At 40.2% G+C, this 21,578-nt stretch overlaps 1 protein-coding gene across 6 annotated transcripts in view; it reads right to left on the reverse strand.

The window, feature by feature from the left end:
- Positions 1–21,578, reverse strand: part of Chd7 (chromodomain helicase DNA binding protein 7) — a 184,851-nt gene that overhangs the window by 149,726 nt on the left and 13,547 nt on the right. The window contains exon 1 of one of the 6 annotated variants that reach the window (XM_047542078.1): positions 13,085–13,102. The exons of the other annotated variants lie outside the window; for them this stretch is intronic. The gene's annotated coding sequence lies outside the window, so the exon portion shown is untranslated. Of the gene's footprint in view, positions 1–13,084; positions 13,103–21,578 lie in introns of those variants that run through there. 6 annotated transcript variants of the gene reach the window in all.

Here is a 21,578-nt window from a genome sequence, read left to right on the forward strand (position 1 = left end):
TCTTTCTGACTGGCTGCCAGTAGAAGGTTCCCTCCTGCCCCTCCCCATTAAGCCACCTGCACCCTCAGTACTCCACCAACTACCCTTCCCAGCCTGCTGTGACAGTCTTCCATTCATTTGTTGAGCACTAAGCCACTCTAGGCACTGCTCTCCCTGCCATCCCATCTCCCTCAGGGCAGACAGGGAACACTAATTAATTACAAGTGGACTGAGGGCTAAAAAGTCATCCTTTTGTAGCTTTTCTGAGGGTTATGTCCTACTGAGGCTGGTGACCAGGGCCCAACTAAGGTTATGGCAGGGAAGGCTATATGACCAGAAGCAGAGGAGAAGCAGGAATCAGTCAGGGAGGGAAGGCAGGTGGGCAAGGCGCCATACAAGGAACTGGCTAGCACAGTGCCTGAGGCTAAAGACAGCAGAAGGCTTCCATAGGACAGCAGTGGAGCCATCCCAAGGGAATGCCGGGTGAGCTGGGAGGTGCAGAGAATCAGAAACTGCCTCCTCTCCAGGACACAAGGTGGCTTCCACTTCTTCCTGTTGGCCTAACCCCAATATCTCCCTCACCTGCACAAGTCCTGTTTTGGGACAGTGGGAAGTCCTTTTTCTCCTTCCTACCTCAACACCCACTATGTTTCCAGGTTGAGTCTAGCTTAGCTATTCCCTGCTGTAAAGTTGTAAAAGGGAATCCCTGGGCTGATAAGACCAGGCAGCTCCAGGGCAGGCAGGCCCAGGTGTGGGCAGCAACTGGTGGTTCATGGTGAGTGTCACGATGGTGAGGACACTGGGGGCCTGCGGAAGAGAACCCTCAGTCCATTCCTGCTGTCACAGCTAACCTGTAGAGATCCTCCTCTTGAGCTGCTCCTGGTCTTCATTCCCTGTTCACTCTCCTGCGTAGTCTCCAGACTTTGTCTCCTAACCCAGGACTGCCTGGAAGCTGAAGGCACCAGCTCCACCCAGGCCACGAACTTTTCAAATGAGAGCAATGAAAAGTCCACAAAAAGTCCTAAGCAGAAAAGTGACAAGATATGGATATTTGGGAAAGGTCACTTTGATTACAGTGTGATGCATTTCCCAACCGAGTTCTCCTAGAATCTATGTTGGCTTACTCCACACGGCCACAGCACAGAAGAGATGCTCCCCAACTCTGCCCACCTCCCCAAAGCCTGTGGTTTCCAAGGGTCATGACATAAACATCTTAGAGAGAACACTGTTTCTGTCGGTGAAATGATGGTCTCACCCCATCATTCTCATTTCAGAGTTCTGTGATCTTTCCTCAAACCAAATTAAGCCTACTGACTCTAACCAGCCCATCAACTGTTTATCAACCATGATATTCTAGCCTAGGTAACGTGCTTACAAAAAAAAAAAAAAAAAACTTTAAAATGTCTACACAATTTAATTTGGAAAGAATGCTTTCCCTTGTTTAGTGATAATTACTTAAGTATTTCAAAATAAAATATGCTGTCTGGGATTTGCCTCCAGATGACACAGAACATGAAGGAAGTGGGTGAGAGCATGAGTGAAAGGAGGCAGCCTGGGCTTGGTGAGGTACACGCAGGGACTGACCCTGCCATTCTGCTAGTGTGTGCTAGCAAGGTGCCACTACCCAGGCTTCTCAAGCACCTTGGAGTCCTAGAAGGCATAAATTCCTCTTCTTTCACTATTACTTTTCCTATAAAAGATGATATTGCTTAGAATAAAACCAACCATCATCCTTAGAGATTAAGCTGTAGTAATTCTTATCAACAAACAGTTCAGAAAACTAACTCAACAAAACATTTGTAATTTTTTATAGGTCTTGTGTAAGTATCTTCTTTCACCAAAATTATTTTAAACACTTATACTTGGCATTTGTAGCCTTTCTAAACCTAAAGATGATCTGTGTTAACAGATAGCCAGGCATTTTTAAATAACCCTTACATCAGATATATATCCTCTATATCATTTGTAAGTCGCATGTATGAAAAAAGTTCATCAAATGTGGTACATCAACTGACAGAATCATTGACTTTCAAGGTTGAAAAGGACATTCTAGGTTCTCTGACCAACCAGTCACTTGATGGTTTTGTTTTTAGAGTAATGTGTATATGTAATCTGTGAAGGTTTAATGAGTAATGTTGCATTCTACATATACCAAACAAAGCAGGGCGTGTGAGTGACTAGCAAAGGTTTCCTCAGTTTAAAATAGTAGGATTAGCTACCAGGGCTTCTTAATATCTCACTGTAAAAAGCTATCCCTTTAGGACATAAAATAATGCTAATATTTCTAAGTGATGTCACAGTTTCTATTGTAGGCAATTACAGGCTACAAAGAAATTTTGTATTCAACACCTTCCAAATAACATGCTTTACCATACTATGTTCAGTGGTCAGCGCTTCGCCACAATTAGTGTGAGGAATAACACCATTTCCATTCCTTCCTCAACATTTAAAGTCAAAGTCATCAAATAACGAAAGATTTCATTACCACCCTGTACTGACAGAGACCAATATTAATTATTATTTGAATTAACCTTTGAGCCATGGTTTTCATCAGTACTCAGAAAAGACAGGGACAATTTCTAATTACACGCCACCCTCATTATAAGTCACGAGGCCGCCAAGCTGTACCTGATGAGGCTGCTACACTTTGCCTTGGCACTGTTCTGGACTCCATTATAACCCCCTCATCTCATCTGTGAGGAAATGGAGCTCACAGACCCCAAGGAGTCTTTCCCCAGGGGTTACCCTCTCCCCCACCCCACTTTAAAGTTGCAATGTGGGACTCCACATACTGTATTAGTAAAAGTCCCTAAATACAATTACTCAATGGCTACACTGTTTACGTTTTACTCGAAAGCTAGACAGTCTTTTTTGTTGTTGTTTTGTTTTTTAAATAGGTCCACTGTCCACAAGACTTTGGAGGTGCTCATAAGTGGAACAGAACTGAAGGGAACCCGGGGCCATCACCAACCATGTTCACCAAATGTCAACTGCTCTATTCTACTCAATGTAAAAGTAACCTATATGGCAAAGGGAAAAAAATCCAAAAATATAGAAGACCAAAAACTGAAAACAATGGTTTTCTCCCTCATCTGCCAACCTGCACTCTCCAAAGACAAACAACTTGACAATTTCCTATGCATCCTTTCCTGCCCATGTAAGCTCATGCAGACGTGTGCCTGCACACATCATTTCAAGCAAGAATCTTGGAGGTGGACCTCACAGCCCTCTGTCAGCATCTCAGCTGGAGCGTTCCTCAGTGAAGTTTAGATGCTGACCTCTTGCAAACACACCACTCTCTGAAGTACACATTGAGTTCTATTCTCTTTAAAATGCAACATTTTTAAATCCAAAAGATTTCAGGATAACTATTCCTGACATAAACATTCACATTTAATCTATCAAAAGATTAACAATTTAAGTATGGCAAATGATCTCCAAAATCATATCAAAAGGCAGTGGAAAGCAGATAGAAACAGATCTGTGTTCTCAACAACAGAAAAGACAACAAATTTCTGAATTTACTGGAACTTGATTTTTTTTTTAAGTAACAAAATCAACTATTTGTGTGTCAGAATGGTAATTTACCAACTTCAATACAGCCACGAAAGAGAAGAATGGAAAGCTGCTCATCTTCCACAAAGCAAAGGGACAGAGTTAAAGGCACATTTGTAATGAATCGCTTCTGTGCTTAACTGTACACACAGCAGCCCTGGTGTCTGTCCTCTGCCATTCCTGATCCCAAGGTGAGTGCTGTTTTGAGACACTGAAGAAGTATACTGCTGCTGGGACTAACCCCATCAGCAAGACAAAGAAAGATTTCTACAATGCAAAGTCCACACAAGAATTATAATGAATCCAGAGTGTGTATTTTGACATATAAAATTTCCTTCGAGAATCTCTTCCATTTTTATGAATAGAAGAGAACCTTTTATCTAGAAAAGATAAAAATACAAGACTCTTCTGTGGTGCACTGCTGTAATCCTAGCTACTCAGGAGGTTGAAGCAGGAGAGTCAAGGACAGCCTGGGCCACTTAGCAAGACCTCAAAATATAAAAGGGTTAGGGACGTAGCTCTGTGGTAAAGTACCCTAGCCTCAATTGCCAGTAACCAGATTAAAGAGGAGGTAGGAAATAGAAAGAAAGAAAAAATAAAAAGAAACTAACTGATATTGGGAAGATTATTTCCAAAAAGTGCAATGCATTTTAAAATCAATCCAAGAACAGCTATCATAAACAACACTATCAAGGTTAACAAAATCTGAAATTTAAAATAATCAAAATTATTCTCAGCAACCCATATATTTATGAATCCCCACCAGTTTTCAAGATCACACTAATACCAAATACATGGATTTATATGAAATATTATAAAACATTTTTAAATCTTTTTTAATATCACTTTTTTTTTTTTTTTTTTTTTTTTTTTTTTGGACTGAGTCACATCCCCAGTCCCTTTTTGTATTTTATTTAGAGAAAAAGTCTCATTGAGATGTTTAGGGCCTTAATAGGTTGCTGAGGCTGGCTTTGAACTTGCAATTCTCCTGCCTCTGCCTTGAGAGCCAGTGGGATTATAGGTGCGTGCCACTGTGCGCCTATAATCACTCCAAGTATAATTTTCATGGCCAGATGTGGTAGTGCCCAACTGTAGTCCCAGCAACTCAGGAGGCTGAGGCAGAAGGATGCCTTGAGTCAAGGAGTTCAAGGTTAGCCTAGGAAACAGCAAGATCCCAATTTCAGAAAAATGGAGAGGAGGATACAAGACTTGAGGGGAGGGGAGAGGAGATGTCCTTTTATCACTGCTATTAGAGCCAATAATAAACTGGATTTTTTATTGTATGCATTTAAGAAATACAACATCCTATTGAAATATACATAGTGAAATAGTTACCATAGTCAAGCAAATTTATATATGTATCATCTTTTATAATTACCTGTTCTTTTTGAGATTAAAAATAAAGCATAACTAAGGTTTTCTTTCACCCTTAAATACAGTTTCAATTTCTATTTTAAAACTTAAATGTACATAAGATGTGTCAGACACTGGGCTAGGTGCTAGGCATAAAAAGTAAACAAGAAATTCTTGATGAATTCAATGTAGTCAGAAAAGTAAAGAAACAAAGTAACAATGACATGTTCAATATTATAATTTAGTTGCAAAATAACAGAACTTTCACCTGAGAGTTTTTTATTTAATTTCCAATTCAACCAAAATCTGAATTTGCTGTCTGCTATAAAGATACAAAAATAAAATGAATAAGTTTTGGTGATTTTTACACTATATTTATCTCCACCAACTTCCTCTACCCTTACTGAGTTCTAGTCTTGCACACACAGGATTCCCTCCTCAAGGAATCCACCCTTTTGTCAAATTAGTAGAAAAGTAACAAGCTCTACAAGGCACCTTGCTTACTATTAGGAAATGTTACAATATAACTACCCATTTTAGAATTTTGACTTTAACCCTTTCACAGGAAAATACTAATTTAAAAAAATACTAAAATAGCCCTAGGCTGCCAAAGAACTTATAACATAAAAGAAGAAAGCAGATTGTAGGTAATTAAATATGATGATAGAGATTCTGCAAAAGGAGTAAGCCATGGTCAGAGGGGAGCCCCAAGGACAGAGTGATGAGTCTCCCAGAAAGGGCAGGGGGCATATGCCACAAAAAGCCAGAAAGAGAAGACAATGCAAAGTAGAAAAGTTGCCCTGAGTTGAAAAGAATCAGAAATGAGTTTGCAGAAAAGGAAGCATTTGAAACAACATGAGACAGCAGAATCTCCGTCAGCAATGCTGGTATGAGTGGGCAAAATGGCCTGGAATAGAGCAACACAAGAACAGAGGCATGGATGAGGAAAGCAAGTGCACTCAAAGGCCAAGAGTAATCCGGTCAGGCCTGATTACTGGATATAGTTAAAGAACAGTGGATACAATGGATAGAAAGCTAGGTCGGCAGGGAAAATAGAAGGCCTCATGCCAGGTAGCAGCCATCCATTTGGTTTTCCATAGAAAACACAAAGCTGGAGTACAGAAGTGTGATGTGTCAGATGTGGGCAAGGAGACACTAATCAGAGCAGCTGAGACACCTTTGCAAGGTAGCCCAGCAGAGGCCAGTAGATGCTGAAGGGTGGGCAGGCTGGAGAGAAACAATTTACAAACCTTGTCAAGGTTCTGGATATGAAGGACTGCCAAGAGGAGAGAAAGTCAGGGATGAAGTGAATATTGTGTTCCTGGGTGTCTAGGGGAATGGCTACAGAGAAGGCTGGGACTGTGAACACCCAGCACTCAATGCACAGCTGTCACCATCCCTTCATGGCTCGCTCAAAACACCCTCCTAGAGCGCCTTGACATCTCTACTTCACCCTAATTCTTCCCTGTTCTGAAACACAAAACTATGCCACTTTCCTCACATGTACTCACTGCACCTGATCACCACACTCAACCCCCACAAAAGCTAAGTCCTCCAGCAACCTTCCCAACACTGTAACTGGCCAGATGTGATGAACATTTAATAGTTTAATGCTTTGATGGACTACACTCAGTGTCTGGTTCAAATCTGTATGCACTGTATGTGCTGGGTGACTACTACTAAAATAGCTACCCAATTCTGGTAATTAATTCTTCTTAATTATGATTAAAATCCCTCAAAACAGTTTCTTATAGAAGGGTAACTTGTCAACTTTTTTCACTAATCCAACTCATTAACAAGTAGGTGAGAAATCTATCACATTAAGAGACATAGCTAAGGTGTTTCATGGGGAACAAGTCAATGGTAAGCCAGCAACAATCTTCAAATCTAGTAGGAACAGCAAATAGTCACCTAGGGGAAAGGAGAGACTGCTGACAGACTCACAATATTTTTAATCAAATTCTCTATCAATACATACAGTGATGCCAGTATTTGCATATTCTAGCCTCTGTGGATGCAGAAAAAAGCAAGTTCCAAAATCACATAGGCAGCACCAAAAGGTACGTCTTACTAACATTGATCAGATTTTATATCACAAATGCAGAACTACACAGAATCTTAATACAATATATATTTTTTAAAAATCTCTATAGACTAGAATTTTCAAAGAACTTCCCTTTTCTTCATATGTGAAAATTAACTTTCAGCATATTGACTTTACAAAAATGGCAAAATATTTTCCTGAAGGATTTAAAACTATTTAAATCACCAAATCACAGGTAAAGCACATTTTTGTCCTTACAGTCTGAAAATAACTGTGCTATAAAATAATTTATCATTTTATTTGCTACAACTCTTCTTACATGGCATTATGACTATTCAATAATTAGAGCAAGATCCTCTAGAACAAGAAGTTCTGTAACAGGCGGTTACATAACCAGTGGTCTTTCCTTCATCTTTCATCATTACTGGTCAGTGTCTTAACATATTCTTTAAATTATTTTTATTAATATGTATGCAAAATTGTAATCAAGCACAAGTGTTCCCTGGTATCATAAAACTCACTGTTTCACCAACTGTGCAAAAACAATAAGTACTAGAAAAACGTGCAAATGAAATTATTCCTATCTACTTCTAAATGTTGCCAATTTAAGCAATTCATAATGGTTCTACTCTTTAAACCCCAAATTTAAATTTTAAGCATTTTTAAATGTTTTGTACTTGCACAATAAACCAAATATTAATCAGGAAAATTACTGCAACACAACAACACTCAGATCAAATGAGCATAATCACCATAGTGTTTAAGCATCTGTGTATCTGTGTTACTTAGAACTGCATTGCAAGGGGACACAACACAAACACACAAAGACTCCCTCCTCTCAGAATGCCCACAGTGGAATGGCACCTGACTGTTTCAGCCCCCTGAGAACTAGAGCCAGCACATTTCTCTACGTGTGACCTTGGGGAAAGCCTACATTTCTTCTATGAGACACCACCTTTCCTATGTGGATCACACTGCCAACATGTGTTAAAGTGCCCGGTAAGAAACAGAGGTGCACATGTGATACCTTTTATTACATATTGCTAAGGCACACATAGGGTTGAAGCAGAGAGCTGTTCTTCCATGCAGCTCGGCTCCTTTTCTGTTTCTTCTTCCACATGTGTCACCACTATCTGTGCACTTTATTTCAAAATCTCAATGAGTGGGTGGTGTGCATTTCTCTAAAACCCAGGAACCAAATGATTAGCACAATTTTGCCATTTTTACTCTGTAAGTTTCATTTTTTGCTACCTTATTATAAATAAAAACAGTAGCATTCAAGAAGGAGGAATAATTTTGTATGGCACATGTTCACAACATTTGTTTTGCAAACTTGACAAAAAGAGTTATCTTTTAAGTGCAATTTCATTTTTAGTCAAGTAACAAGTCTAACTTTTCAATGAGTCCAATTTTTCAATGAAACACAATAAATTAGTAACTGTTAGACTAGTGCTGTGAAAAAACAAATAAGCATATTTATACATACATGGCTCTTTGTCCTCAATCAACTTAATTCTCTGGTTGAAGGGACAAGGCAAATAAGTAATCTCACTTTCTACTCTGCAGTTGGACTAACATGTACCCATCAATTCTTCCTGCCTTCCTGTGACCACAGAGCAGGTATATCTTGCAGGCTAAGGCCCACTCTTCCACTTCTGGACTCCACACTTCTCTCCCTTTCAGGACTTTTATGCCACAATTGCCACTCACTCCCCTTCCTATGTGGTCCTTTACAGCTCACCTTTCAATGGACTCCTTCCCACTTGCTTTTACACACTCAAGTGTTTGCTATTTGATATTTCAAAAGGACATATCTTAGAGGGGAAGAGAGAAAGAGAGCTGGTGAGCCTGCATCTTGGTGGCTGACCAAGGGCTACTCTAGCAGGTATGTGACTAGACAATTCCTTCACTGCACAAGCAATTAGGGTAAGGAAGTGAATGTCAGTGTCCACCCAATACTTCACTAGCCAAGCCAAATGCCCTGGAGAAAGGGCACCTCTTGTTCATTTGCAGAGGCATTGTAGCACTAGGAGTATCCCCATGAACATCAGTCACCCAGCTAGCCCTGGAGGCAAACAGTAATCCAAGAGTCACCAGGATTCCTTCTTCCTCACACAGTTCTCACTTCCAATCCATCATCAAAGTTATTGATTTTACCTGCTAGCTTTCTCAGACCCACAAGCTTTCATCCATATCCACAACCACCACACTGTATTAAATCACTATCAACTTTCACTGGAACTATACAATAGTATTCCCCCACCCTCTCTAGTCCCCTCCAATTTATGCACATGGTTCAATCAGGGTGCCTGCTTCCCAGTGCTCTTGGGGAATAGACCAACTCTCTCTAGTGTAGCCACAGAGCCTTCAGGCAGGAAAATCCCAGCTCAAGCTCACCATCTTCAGGAAAGCAGTCTCTCCAAGTCAAATGCCTACATTACCCATCACATTATATGCTCCTCCTTTTTTACCTCCAAACAAATATCACAGCGGTACATTTGCAGGGGTGCATGATTATCTGATTAACATTCATCTGACCACTCATCTTGGGTGCCTGGCATACTTTAGTTCACCTCTGCATCCCTAGCACTCAGCATGGTACCCAACCCACAAATATTCCTAATTATTCTTTGGATCAATTAATAAACATGAAATCATTTTATTACCAAAACCTTAGGAAGGATGAAATAAACATATGATCAAGTATATTTGCACTGAAGGAATTTTTTAAAAAAGAGAAATTTTCCTATGAGCAGGTTTAAGAAAAAAACCTTTGATAAAATAAAAGGCAAGTGCATGGTAGGGAGCATCCTAACACAGGGCACAACTCTGAGAACAGCACAAGTGGAGCTGGGCCATGCTGAAAGAGACAGAGAACTGGGACAGAAGAGATAGGATGTGGGCAGAGGGTCTTGAGACATGAAGTAAAAGTTACCATATATAGGAGCTGAAACATGGGTAAATCAAGATTAATTCGACAAAATAAAGTCAGATACAGGAAGGGACAGGAATGGTGAGCTGCTTCAGAGATGCCCATATCAGCAGCCTGGGTCTGATTACTGGCTGAGTGTGGGGAAGAAGAGCACAGGGCGGGCTGAAATCTGAAGCAGCTGCCCAAGACCACACCAACTGGAGGATGGTTTGTTGGTATGATGGCCCTTCCAGAAAAGGGTGGATCAAGATAGTGTTCAGTTTATCACAGACAGGAATGTAACTAAACAGAGCTCTGTGGTCCCAGAAAGCGTTATTAAATTTGTGTTCCTCCCTGTCTTGGTGAGGAGTGGAGTATACGTTATTATTCTAATTGACGGTGCTTTATTAAAATAGGATTTCAAGAACTTACCCTAAAATGGACTCTAAATTTTTAAAATGGGGAAAATGAAAGCCCAAATAGCCTTCTGTCCTTGTCTTTTTGTTTCCTACCCACAGACCTACCTGGACCAAAGAGATGAAGACAATGCAATGAATTCTACCATGTTCTCCCCTAGGCCATTCATTCATTGCTATGACCAATCCCTGGTCAAAGGCATTTTATGGAAGAATTAAGACATGCACACAAAGGGGTGGGGAAATGGGTGCTATAACATATGGGTAGAGTGTGAGTTTGACAAGTAGAAAAGAATTATAGAGATAGATGGTGGTGATGGATGAATGCCATGAATGTATTTAGTACCACTGAGATAAATACTTAAAAACACTTGACAGTAAATTTTATGTTATAGAAATTCTGTCACAATCAAAGAAAGTGGGGGGACAGACAGACAGACACAGACAACAGACACCACGCGCGCGCACACACACACACACACTCACACACTCACTCACCAAAAAACGATGGCTGCCATGAAGGCCTTGACATGTTCACACCTCCCTAGAGTAGTCTCTGCCTGGCCATGTGTCTTGTTCTGGACAGAGAAACTGCAGCCACTCAGGCTAACAGTGTGTGAGCATTTGGTTTGCCCTCCCACCTGCTACCATGTCAAAAAACTGAGGTCAATTCCTTGGAACAAACAGTTCAGTGTCTTCGTGTGTGTGTGTGTGTGTGTGTGTGTGTGTGTGTGTGTGTCTCTCACATATACACACAGCTCTAGCTAACCACCAGCCAATAGAGGGAGGTCATCAACAACCAACTGACCACAGAATGCAGGTAGTCCAAACAAGACGGTTCAAACTGCCAACCCACAAAATTGTTAGCTAAGTAGATGGCTGAAGTTTAAAGCCACTAAGTTTCAAGATGGCCCATTACACAGCAACAGATAACTGATAAAATCCACTAGCAGAATAAAGCTATTGGTACCTGGGAACATGAGCAAATTTCTCATCTAGTAATTGAAAAGCTTTGACAGGGAAAGAATTGGTGTAAGATTTTAACTTTACCATCAAAATCACAACCTCCACCATCACACAAGCATGTTGCTGGACACCCAAACAACACACACACACAATCTCAATTAACTCTCTCTCTCTCTCTCTCTCTCTCTCACACACACACACACACACACACACACACGCACCTCCCAGACAACCTTCACCCAGCCACACACACACACCACCCAATCTTCACAACTAACCTTAATATGTTTTCTGCCCGAACTATGTAAATGAGGAAACTAAAATCAAAGGAATTAAGTAATTGTCCTCCAATCACAACACTAACAAGTGGAGGAGCTGGTATTCAGTATTAGATCTCACTAATTTATAGCCCAGATTTTTCCTCTATTTTGTTCTGACTTCAGGGGAGAAAAAACAAGCCCTCATTCCCCAACAACTTTGTAGGGAGCATGACACCCAGAGGTGAGGACTGGCACAAGGCAGAAAATCACCCTTTATCAAGACACACATGCTGCGTGGAGAACCTGAGCAAGCAACAATGGTGACAGTGCCTCCAAGAAAGAGTAGGCACAGGCTTCTATAACTCCCCAGGAAGGTTAAAATGTTCCCTTGGTTCACAGGGAGTTGTTACTAAGCCAGACACCTATAAAACTAGCAGAGTTTTTTCCTCACCCAAAACCATCTTTCTAAATAAAACTGAAAAAGTGTAATTGCTTGATAAAAAAGTTGCTCCAAGAGAGAATCATTATAGTAAGAAATATTCCCATTACTTAGTGTAGACAGCTACACAAAAGAAAGAACAATGATCCAACAATACTCTACACTGTCATGATTACATAGGGAGAAACCACAATAAAATTTTTGGTTAAGAAATAGCTTCCACATAAATTTAGGAAGATTCATTCATTCCCAGCTAACCATCCAAATATGACCAAAGAGAAAAACAAAAAGAGGAAAAATAATCTACTTAACTTTAAGGGACTTACACTTTCTTTGATGGGAAATAAAAGGGATGGTCCTCAAATACAAGATACTGAGACATTGCAGGGGTGCAGTGTAATCCTAGACACAGGGGTGGTTGAGGCAGGAGGATCACAAATTCAAGGCTGGCCTGGGCAACTTAGGGAGCCCTGTCTTTGTTTGGTTTGGTTTTTTAATATTTTGTCTTAGTTGTAGGTGGACACAATACCTCTATTTTACTTTTATGTGGTGCTGAGGATCGAACCCAGGGTCTCACACATGGTAGGTTAGTGCTCTACCACTGAGCCATAACCCTAGCCAGGAGACACTGTCTTGAAATTTAAAAAAATCAAAAGGACTGGGGATGTAGGTCAGTGGGATAAAGCATCCCTAAGTCAAAACGCAGAACTTAAAAAAAAAAAAAAAAGATACCGAAATTTTAAGACTGCTCCAACAGACGAATGCCCAACTGAAAAAGACTGGTATCCTGAGCTGTAACCTCTTCCATCCCCAGAACCACTGCTTAGTAATTCACTGAGTACTCAAGACTATATAACTTACAGGCATTTTATATGTGCTGTCTCACATAAGCAGTGACTAACCTTTTGCTGCTGTTTCTGTAAAGATGTGTTCTAACTTTTTTTCCATTTTACCTGATTTATTCTGCTGATTTGGTTGAAATGCTGCTACATGTATGTTACTATTTTCAAGGAATTCTGAATCACCTGAAGTTCACATTGGACTACATACTGTGGTTCATTTTCTATCAGATTATTTTCCAGCCCAAACATACATTATTCACAAAACCTTGCTCAGCTCAAAAAACTCAAGACGTAATTCAAATGAACAGACTGCTCTAACCTGTGAAATCAGCCCACCACTTCTGAAAAGTACTGTGCTCCAAGGAAACTGCAAGCTTGCCAAAGCGGCGACACCACTGTCCTTGTGTCATCTTCTCCGTCACTTCACTCAGAAAGTGTGCGTCAGGCACTGGTTTCCTCTTCAGAATCTAAGTGGCTTTCCCAAGGTCACGTGGCAAGTGAGGAGTCTAAATTAGAACCAGGTTCTTGACTCCAGAACCTGTGCTCTTAACTGTTGGGTTACACTGCCTCCCGTGGCTACAGCAACAGTGACAGTGCACGGAGCCTTTGAAACGTTCCCACTCACACTCCACTGGATCGGTTGAACCAGCTCCTGGCCAGTGCCCAAGCTGGCAATCCTTTTAAATTTCTACAGCTATGCAGTCACTTGATGTGGCGTCATCTCATCATGTCAGGCCATATGCAGTAATCTCCTAGTTCTGTGGCACTTATTCCTCTGGGTTTGGTGTGGTCTTTATCTAGTTTGGACTGAGATATAAATGGAACCCTGGTTTTCATAAGGTCAGTACAAGTCTCAGCATAGCGTCAACTGACAAGCTCCACAACCAGTTAGGTAACATATACCTACTCCAGAACAGTCACTGGCAGTTATAATTACTCTAAGATAGTAAGCCTCTACAAACGTCCCAGACACAATTTATGAAGGTGAAAAGCTGTCAATATGGTTATAAAGAGTCTAGAGCAAGCATTAATTTAGTATTTAGTTTCATTTCTACTAATCTTTTGAAATTTGGCTGTTTAGAATTTGAAGTATTTCCATAGAAACAATCTAAAGCTACCACAACAACAATCAAGGGGGAAAAAACATTTTATCTAACCCATTATGCAACTGAGAGAGTAGAATGATAACCCTTGAAGTAAGTGGAGGGAGAAGTAGAGGAAGAGTAGAACTGCAGAGTCCTTAACACCCTGTTTTATTTCTTATTCTAATTTCCAGTACCACCCCCAATTCCCTTCCACCAGTAGAAAGAGGCTCCAGAGAAGGAACAGAAAAGTTTTGATATATTCCATAGCAATTGGGGAGGCTCAGAGCTGGTTACAGCAAAACAGGACATGAGAGGCTTTAAAAACAAAAAAAAAAAAAGTGAAAAGCAATAAGATAGGGTTCACTCTAGGTAACTAGAAACAACAGTTAAAATATATCGGTTTGGCAATTTTGAAATTAGTTATTCTGGGTGGTCATATAATTTTTGGTGACATTAATATATTTGGTTATGTCATCTAAGATATAGAAATCTATACACTAAAGCAGCAAAGCCCTTTTTATGTCCAGCCCCTATACTTTGTTATAACCTAAATCCACACCACTGCACTGAAATCACTCCCTATTTAACCACATGACACAAGGGGAAATCCAGAGGTCTGATCAAGACGCTGCTAGCAAAATGTCCCATAGGTAGTAGCTGCTAACATACTTTCAATCTTTTCTTTCAGAGGTTTGTATCTTATTGCTCTCAAGTTGACAGTGCTCATTATAATGTCAAAAAGGTACTATCTACCACCTTTATTTGAAAGCTTCACACTCCTACCGACAGACACCAAGGTTTTGCAAACCTTTACACCTTAGTTGCATGTTGTGTTCACTAAGAAAGAAAATAGGCTATGACTATCAATATAGTTCAGTTTAATGAATGCTTGATATTGCCAGGCATTGAGGAAGGTACCATTAATGACCCTATGACAAGGAAACTGAAGCACAGGCTACTTGATCAAGGTATCAAAGGTACAAAGTCCTGGAACTAACTTTGAATCCAGGCTGTCTAACTCCAGGGCCTTTGCCTCTAAGGTTTATGCCATACTACCTTGTTCAATCTCCATTTAAGAAATCTTTAAACTGTTATCGTTTTATCTGAAATTTATTCTTTATCACTGGTGGAAAAGGACTCTCTGAAGTCACTGCAGTGGGTCTACACCTGAGTTTGCAGAAAACTAGCCTATATTCTTTTTTGTATTGACCTCACACTGATACAAACTCGTCTCAAAATTATGCAAAATACAAAAAAAAAAAAAAAAAAAAAACTGAAGGGGACCATTCCTAGCTTTGTATCACTAACTAGATTTTAAACATCTTACAAACAGAAACCATTCCTTTTTCTACTTTTGCATACATACAATATGATCCTAGTGCTAACACTCAGAATCCATACTGAAATACTTGATTGTTGTCAAGCTAAGCTTTACATTTCTCGTTTTACTGTGAGTTTTAATAGATTTTGGCATCACTCTTGTGGAACAGTCTTGGTGACACTGTTTTATGGTAGTCAATGTGTTGACAGCAGTCTGGCAGATTAACACTATAAAAAGTTGCCCACTGTCTGCTCGCATTAGGTCCAGTATCCTAGCAGGGTAATGTTGAAATGCCTGACTCACGAGTCCATCTGTGCTGCACTCTAAGTGCTGAGCATGACATCAGGAAGAAGGTAAGAGGTAGTGTCCAGTGTGACATACAGTGGGGACATCTTTTTGCTAAAGATAAGAGGTCTAAGTTCCAATTTTAGATACATTCTGATGAGTTTCCTTTTCATTCCATGAACAAAACTGTAAAGCAGGGCTGGGGATGTAGCTCAGTTGGTAGAGTGCTTGCCTTGCAAGCACAAGGCCCTGGGTTCAATCCCTAGCACGGCAAAAAAAAAAAAAAAACACTGTAATTTTTGTTGGTAATGGGGATCAAACCCAGGGCACTGTGTGCATGCTAGGCAAGCACTCTTCCCTGAGTCACATACCCAGGTGTTATGTGTTTCTTTCTTTCCACTCATTACTATATCAATTCTAAGATATTTTCCCCCCACATTGGGATGTCAGGAATAGGATACTTCCCCCCCCCCCCAAGGTCATTTTATTGCAAAACCATAAATACAACATTGACATGAACTCACTTAAGCAACCGATCCTCTCTAACCATGAAAAGGATGTTTTGCCTTCATATCAACCAACCCTGGAAGAACGTGGCGAGAATTCAGGGGTGAGGGAAGTACTGAATCCTGGGCAAGGGCTTTTGTTGACTTAAGGAACCCAGTGGAACTTCCTCTTCTATAATTGATGCCCTCTTACATTTAATCAAACAAAAAAATATATATATATATAGCTGCTTATATTCTGGATCCTATGGTTTTGAAATTTTATGTTACTATTAACCCACTTATTGATAATTAACTTAGGAGACGATGCTAACAACTTGCCACCACTTTTCATTTTCTTACCTTCCTCTGTTTGCCATAGATGATATGAAAACGAATGAAAGTAAATTAAAGGTAACATAACTAGGAGAGAAAAACTTTGAAGCTATTTTATTATAAGTGCAAAGCTGCTGCCCTCCTGTGAAGAAAACAAGGCCTCAAAGTCTCCAGGCTGAAAGCCGCCCAAATGTGTTTCTTCTGAGAGAAAGACACAATTCCAAGGTGAAAGAGTTCCAGATGCCAAAGCCTTCCTACTAACCTACATAAACTCATGCCAAGACACAATAAGCCTTTTAACTCAAGCGCAGAAGTCTCAAGGGGTTTCTCCTCCACCTCCCAAATATCAAAATCATGCTCACATATTTAAACAATTAGGCAAGATGTACAGAAGCTAGCACTAAATAGGTCTGAAATCTGAGTGCTAAATGTGCAGACTAGCCAAATTCAGATTTCATCCAGAGAAAATTTTTAAAAGATAATTGTTTTATTTCACTTCAGAAAAGAAAAGAAAAGAAAAAAAAAAAAAAAAAAAAGGAGGGGGGAGGGTGAGCAGTTTCTTTTAAATTCAGTTTATAGCAGAATAAAATTTATTTAGGATAGGAAAAACACTGCCAAGCAATCTAGGAAAAAAGAAAGCCCTAATAGGCAAAAGTTGCAAATGTTTGTTTCAGATATTTAACTGGTTAAAACAGATTTCAAAAAAAAATTGTCCGTCTACACCACAAAAATTCTGAAAAACTGAGTCCTCCAAGACACAGTGGTTAGATAGCTTCTCATACTTTTTTAGTCCTTCAGCATAAAACTTGAAAAATACAGCCAGGCACAGTGGCACGTGCCTGTAATCCCAGCAACTCGGGAAACTGAGGCAGGAGGATCACAAGTTCAACAACTCAGCAAGGCCCTAAGCAATTTAGCAAGACCCAGTCTCAAAATAAAACATAAAAAGGGCTAGGGATGTAGCTCAGTCCCTGGCACCAAAAAAGGGTGGGGATGTGGCTCAATCCCTGGCACAAAAAAAAAAAAAAAAAAAAAAAAAAAAACTAAAAGTAGAAACACTAACATAAAAACTAATAATGAATAAAATGTCCATTATGCAAATAATGAACACTTACTGAGTTCTGATAATACAATTAACAGTGTGTGGAGTGTTTTAGATGCATTATTGCATCAACCCACATAAGCCTATAGTCACCATTCCCATGGTACAGCTGAAGAAACTGAGGCTTACATAAATTAAGTAATTTGCCTATGATCACAGGGCTAAAAAGTCACTTGTCCAAAGTCATACAGCTAGTAGTTAGGCAGGGATTCAAAACAAACCAGGTTAACTCACAGCTTTTAACTAAGTGAAACTGACAATCCCTGAAACTAACCATATTTTCAATTAACATATTTTCCCTAGTCTTTTTCTATGCTCATAATAAACTTGTACAACATTGGGACCATAGTAAATATATTGTTAGGTTCTCTACTCTTTTAAGCTTTATATTTTTTTTCAAAACCATGATTCGTAATGCCTGCATGATATTCTAACATAAGAACAGAGTATAAATTTAACCATTCTCAATTTTTCACTGTCTCAAAATGCTGTGACTTCTTACTCATAGGTTGCTAGGCTTTCAGATTATTTTCTAGAATAGATGACTGATACAACTGAGATGGCCAGATCTCTATACATACAATCTTTACTTATTTCCAAAATGTTTGTACTTTTTGAACTTCGGGCAACAATGAAGGTGCAGGTCTCACGTATGTTGGCAGCATGAAGAATCTTTTTTTTACTTGTTAAGAAGGAAAAAGTTATCTCATTTTAATTTGCATTCTTTTAGTATCCCCATAATTTGGAAAATTTTGTGCTTACTGACAATTAAGTTTTCTTTTTATCCATTACCTACTTATATCCATTACTGGTTTTCTGCTGGGCTGAAATTGTTTCTCTTCTGTATTGTTTCACAGGATATATTGATGTATCCTTTTAAGATCCATGTACAAGCATTAGTCACTTAGAACAAAGCCGAAAACACAGGTGACAGTAATTCCTAATGCTAGAACATACACACCAAAAAGAAAGTTAAGCTTACCATAGACTGAGAAATTTCAATCTATGTGTCTGTACAGCAACTCTTACATTGTCCCAAACTATCACTGTGGTATTTTGATTCTGAAAAAGTAATATTAATATTCTATAGAATTCTGTCATATTATTGTTTCTCATGCTGTGAAATATTTATAAAAGCAAAGCCAAATCACATGTGAAAATAGTTTTAACATCATTTTTATAAGACTGTGACTTTATTTTAAATTTTTTTAAATGTTGGAGGCTGGGGGTTTACATAGCGCAGAGGTATCATGCTTGCCTGGCCCTGCTTCAACCCTCAGCATCACAAAAAGAAAAAAGTTATAAATTTTTTGCCTTTTTTTAACCTACAAGTTGCAGAATCTCAACAGTGAGGTAGCATTATTTCAGAACCTTTCTAACACAATCTTTTTATATATCTTGTTCTACTCAAATGTTTTCTATTTTTGGATGAAATTTTAAATCCAAATATCAAACCTGAGTTCTCCTGAAAGGAAGTTTTCTAAGCCACTCTCCACTCTGGCTGGACCCCGGAAGAGACTGGCTCCTTCCCACGTCCCCTCCAGGGTCCAAAGCTATGTCTCTTCCTCTCCCACTCAATTTCCCCTGCCCTAGCCAGAGCTCACTGCCTCCTGGCTGTGCTATTTCAACAGCCTCTGACTTTTTGCCTCTAGTCTCTCTTCGATTGCAATCCATCACATGTTGCCAAACTAACCTTTCATCTCCATTTCCACCACGTAACACAAGTCAGGATCTCACCCAGCCTGAACTCCCAATTTCAACATAGCCCAACCATCCCTACCTATCCAACCTGCTGCCCTCCAGTAGGCCAAACTTGCTCCAATTCCAATTCTCCCTGAACCCTGGGTAGCAGGCCCCTTGCCCTGAAGGCTGAAAGGAGGAGGGGGCAGAGGTGTGCCAGTGGGTGTGTTCCCTTCCAGAGGGCCACAGCTCCTGAAGAGGCACCTTCCCACGAAGGTACCGGGGCAGAAAGCTACAAAAGGCTACAGACCTGGCTCCTGCAGGCTGTCCTGGGCTGACCGTCTGCTTCCTACCAGGGCCCTTGACTGATGTTCTGGGATTCTGTTCATGCTACCACTCAGTTTCTCCATCTTCTCAAAAGGAGACAGCAAGTCACACCTTCCTGATTTTTCTCCACTATTACTACACTAACCACACATCAAATCTTCTCAGCGCTTAATTACCTACAGCACTGTTACCATCCATGTGGTCATATGGGTTAACCTGTACTTCCTAACTAAAGGTAACAATCTTAGTATCTCCCAAAGAGATTAGCATACCTCACCAAAAGTAAAAACAAAAAATTAGCAGGAACATCCCAAAGATGTGCACATCATAATTCTTATCTGTCTTTGAAAGGAGTTGATAAGTTTTCAACAGGCACATCCATGTTCCCGAAAGCCAAAAAGATATTTTTAGAAACCTCAAACAACTGCCATTTGTTCTTTAGAGATAGGAATCTGAAAACATTATTGAATTCTTTACTTGTTTTTAATGGCCATGCCTTGTATTCAATGAAGCCCTCAAAACTGAACTGGATAGGCCCAGTATTCTGAAACACATTCCTGAAATCCTGCTTGCAAATCAAGTAAATATCCCGAAGTAGGTATCAGCAAATAGGTCCATGGTGCTGACATCTCACTCTGCAGAGGGTTCTCAGGCTCCTCCCCAGAAGGTCTTCAGTGCTAGTTTAATCATTTTCTCTCTAACACGATATTATAATACAGATATTGTGGTAACCTAGAATAGCACTGGATTAACCCCCATGTTCCCTAAGTACCTAATAATAACAATGCTCCAATCAGATGCCAGAAATGTGGTAACAGGGCCACAGTAACTCACCTCCACTCCCACGCCCACATTCTGAACCAGCTGGGTAGGAACAAGCAGAAGGTGGCATCTGTCTCACTGACAATACCAGGGCCACACTGCACTATGATGGAAAGCCTGCACTGATGTCCTAGTTCATGCAGGCCACACCACAACCCCTTCAGAGCAGCAGAGCTGGAAACTGTCCCCCTACCCAACAACTGGCCCTGCTCTGCAGAACTCTGAGGAGGGTTGATGGCAGAAGCTTCAGCCCTTCTGGGGAACTCCACTCGGGTGGGAAAGTCTCCAGGATACAGAAGTCAGTCCAGGGGACTCTTTCTACAAAGTAGTAGGAAGGAAACAAAGGATATTCTCCCCAAACACTGTTCACTGCCCTGCTCCCGTCTGCACAAGGAGGCCTGGAACTATAATCTAACAGCCACAGGTGTCAGGGAGAGCACAAGGACACCGGATGCAAGACATGCATGCCCTGAAGTGATGGAATTTACACCAGCCTAGAAGCTGCCTGTGCCGGCAGCCAGGGTACAGAGTCCAAGTTCAAGAGAAAGAGCTGGATGTGCAGTCTCACACTTTCATTAGGGGAGTTACGATGACTTTAGTTTTAGACAGATTGGGAAGGACACAAGTTTGGGGGTGATACCCAAAACAACAGTTTGAGAAGTTATTCACCTGGAAACAAGAGTTGAAGCTACAGGCCTGAATTAAACCCTAGAGAAGGCCAAAAGCAAAACCCCAAATTTGGACTGTGTTCAGAAAGCAGGAAGGAAAGGAATGAGAATAGAGGCAGGATAAAAGGAAGCCTCCCTGCCAAGACCCAAAACAAGTGTGGAGGCTGGGTGCTTGGTAGAGACTTAACTGGAAAAGGGGAGAGCTGTGTGTATGTGCTTCCTTTACACCTTCCACACAAGCATCCTGTCTTACACAGAATTATGCTAAGAAGTCCTACAAGACAGACAAACCCCCCCTCACTGAACTTTAAGATGATTCTCATTCTCAACGTTATTACATGCCCTTGGAAATAACACCAGATTGATATGGGTTGCTCCACAACAGTTACTGCTGCTGCTTATCAAATCTATCAGCTTTGTATACATCTACCACATAAACCAGAACTACCTATGAAACAAGGTTTTTTTTTTAATTTTTCATATTTTAAAAATTAGCACACTATAAAATCATGGGGGTTTTTTGGTGCAGTTTTATTAATTTTAATATATGTAGCTATATTAATATAACTAAAACCATGATTAGGATATGTGGCACAGTGCTGTCACCCAAAAAATAAACTCCCTTTGTAGTCATCCCTTCCCCCCTTACCCTTATCCCTTGGCAAACAATGATATAATCACTCCACGGAAGACATGAAAATA

Source organism: Sciurus carolinensis, chromosome 1 (assembly GCF_902686445.1).
Source record: "Sciurus carolinensis chromosome 1, mSciCar1.2, whole genome shotgun sequence".
Classification (NCBI taxonomy): Eukaryota; Metazoa; Chordata; class Mammalia; order Rodentia; family Sciuridae; genus Sciurus; species Sciurus carolinensis.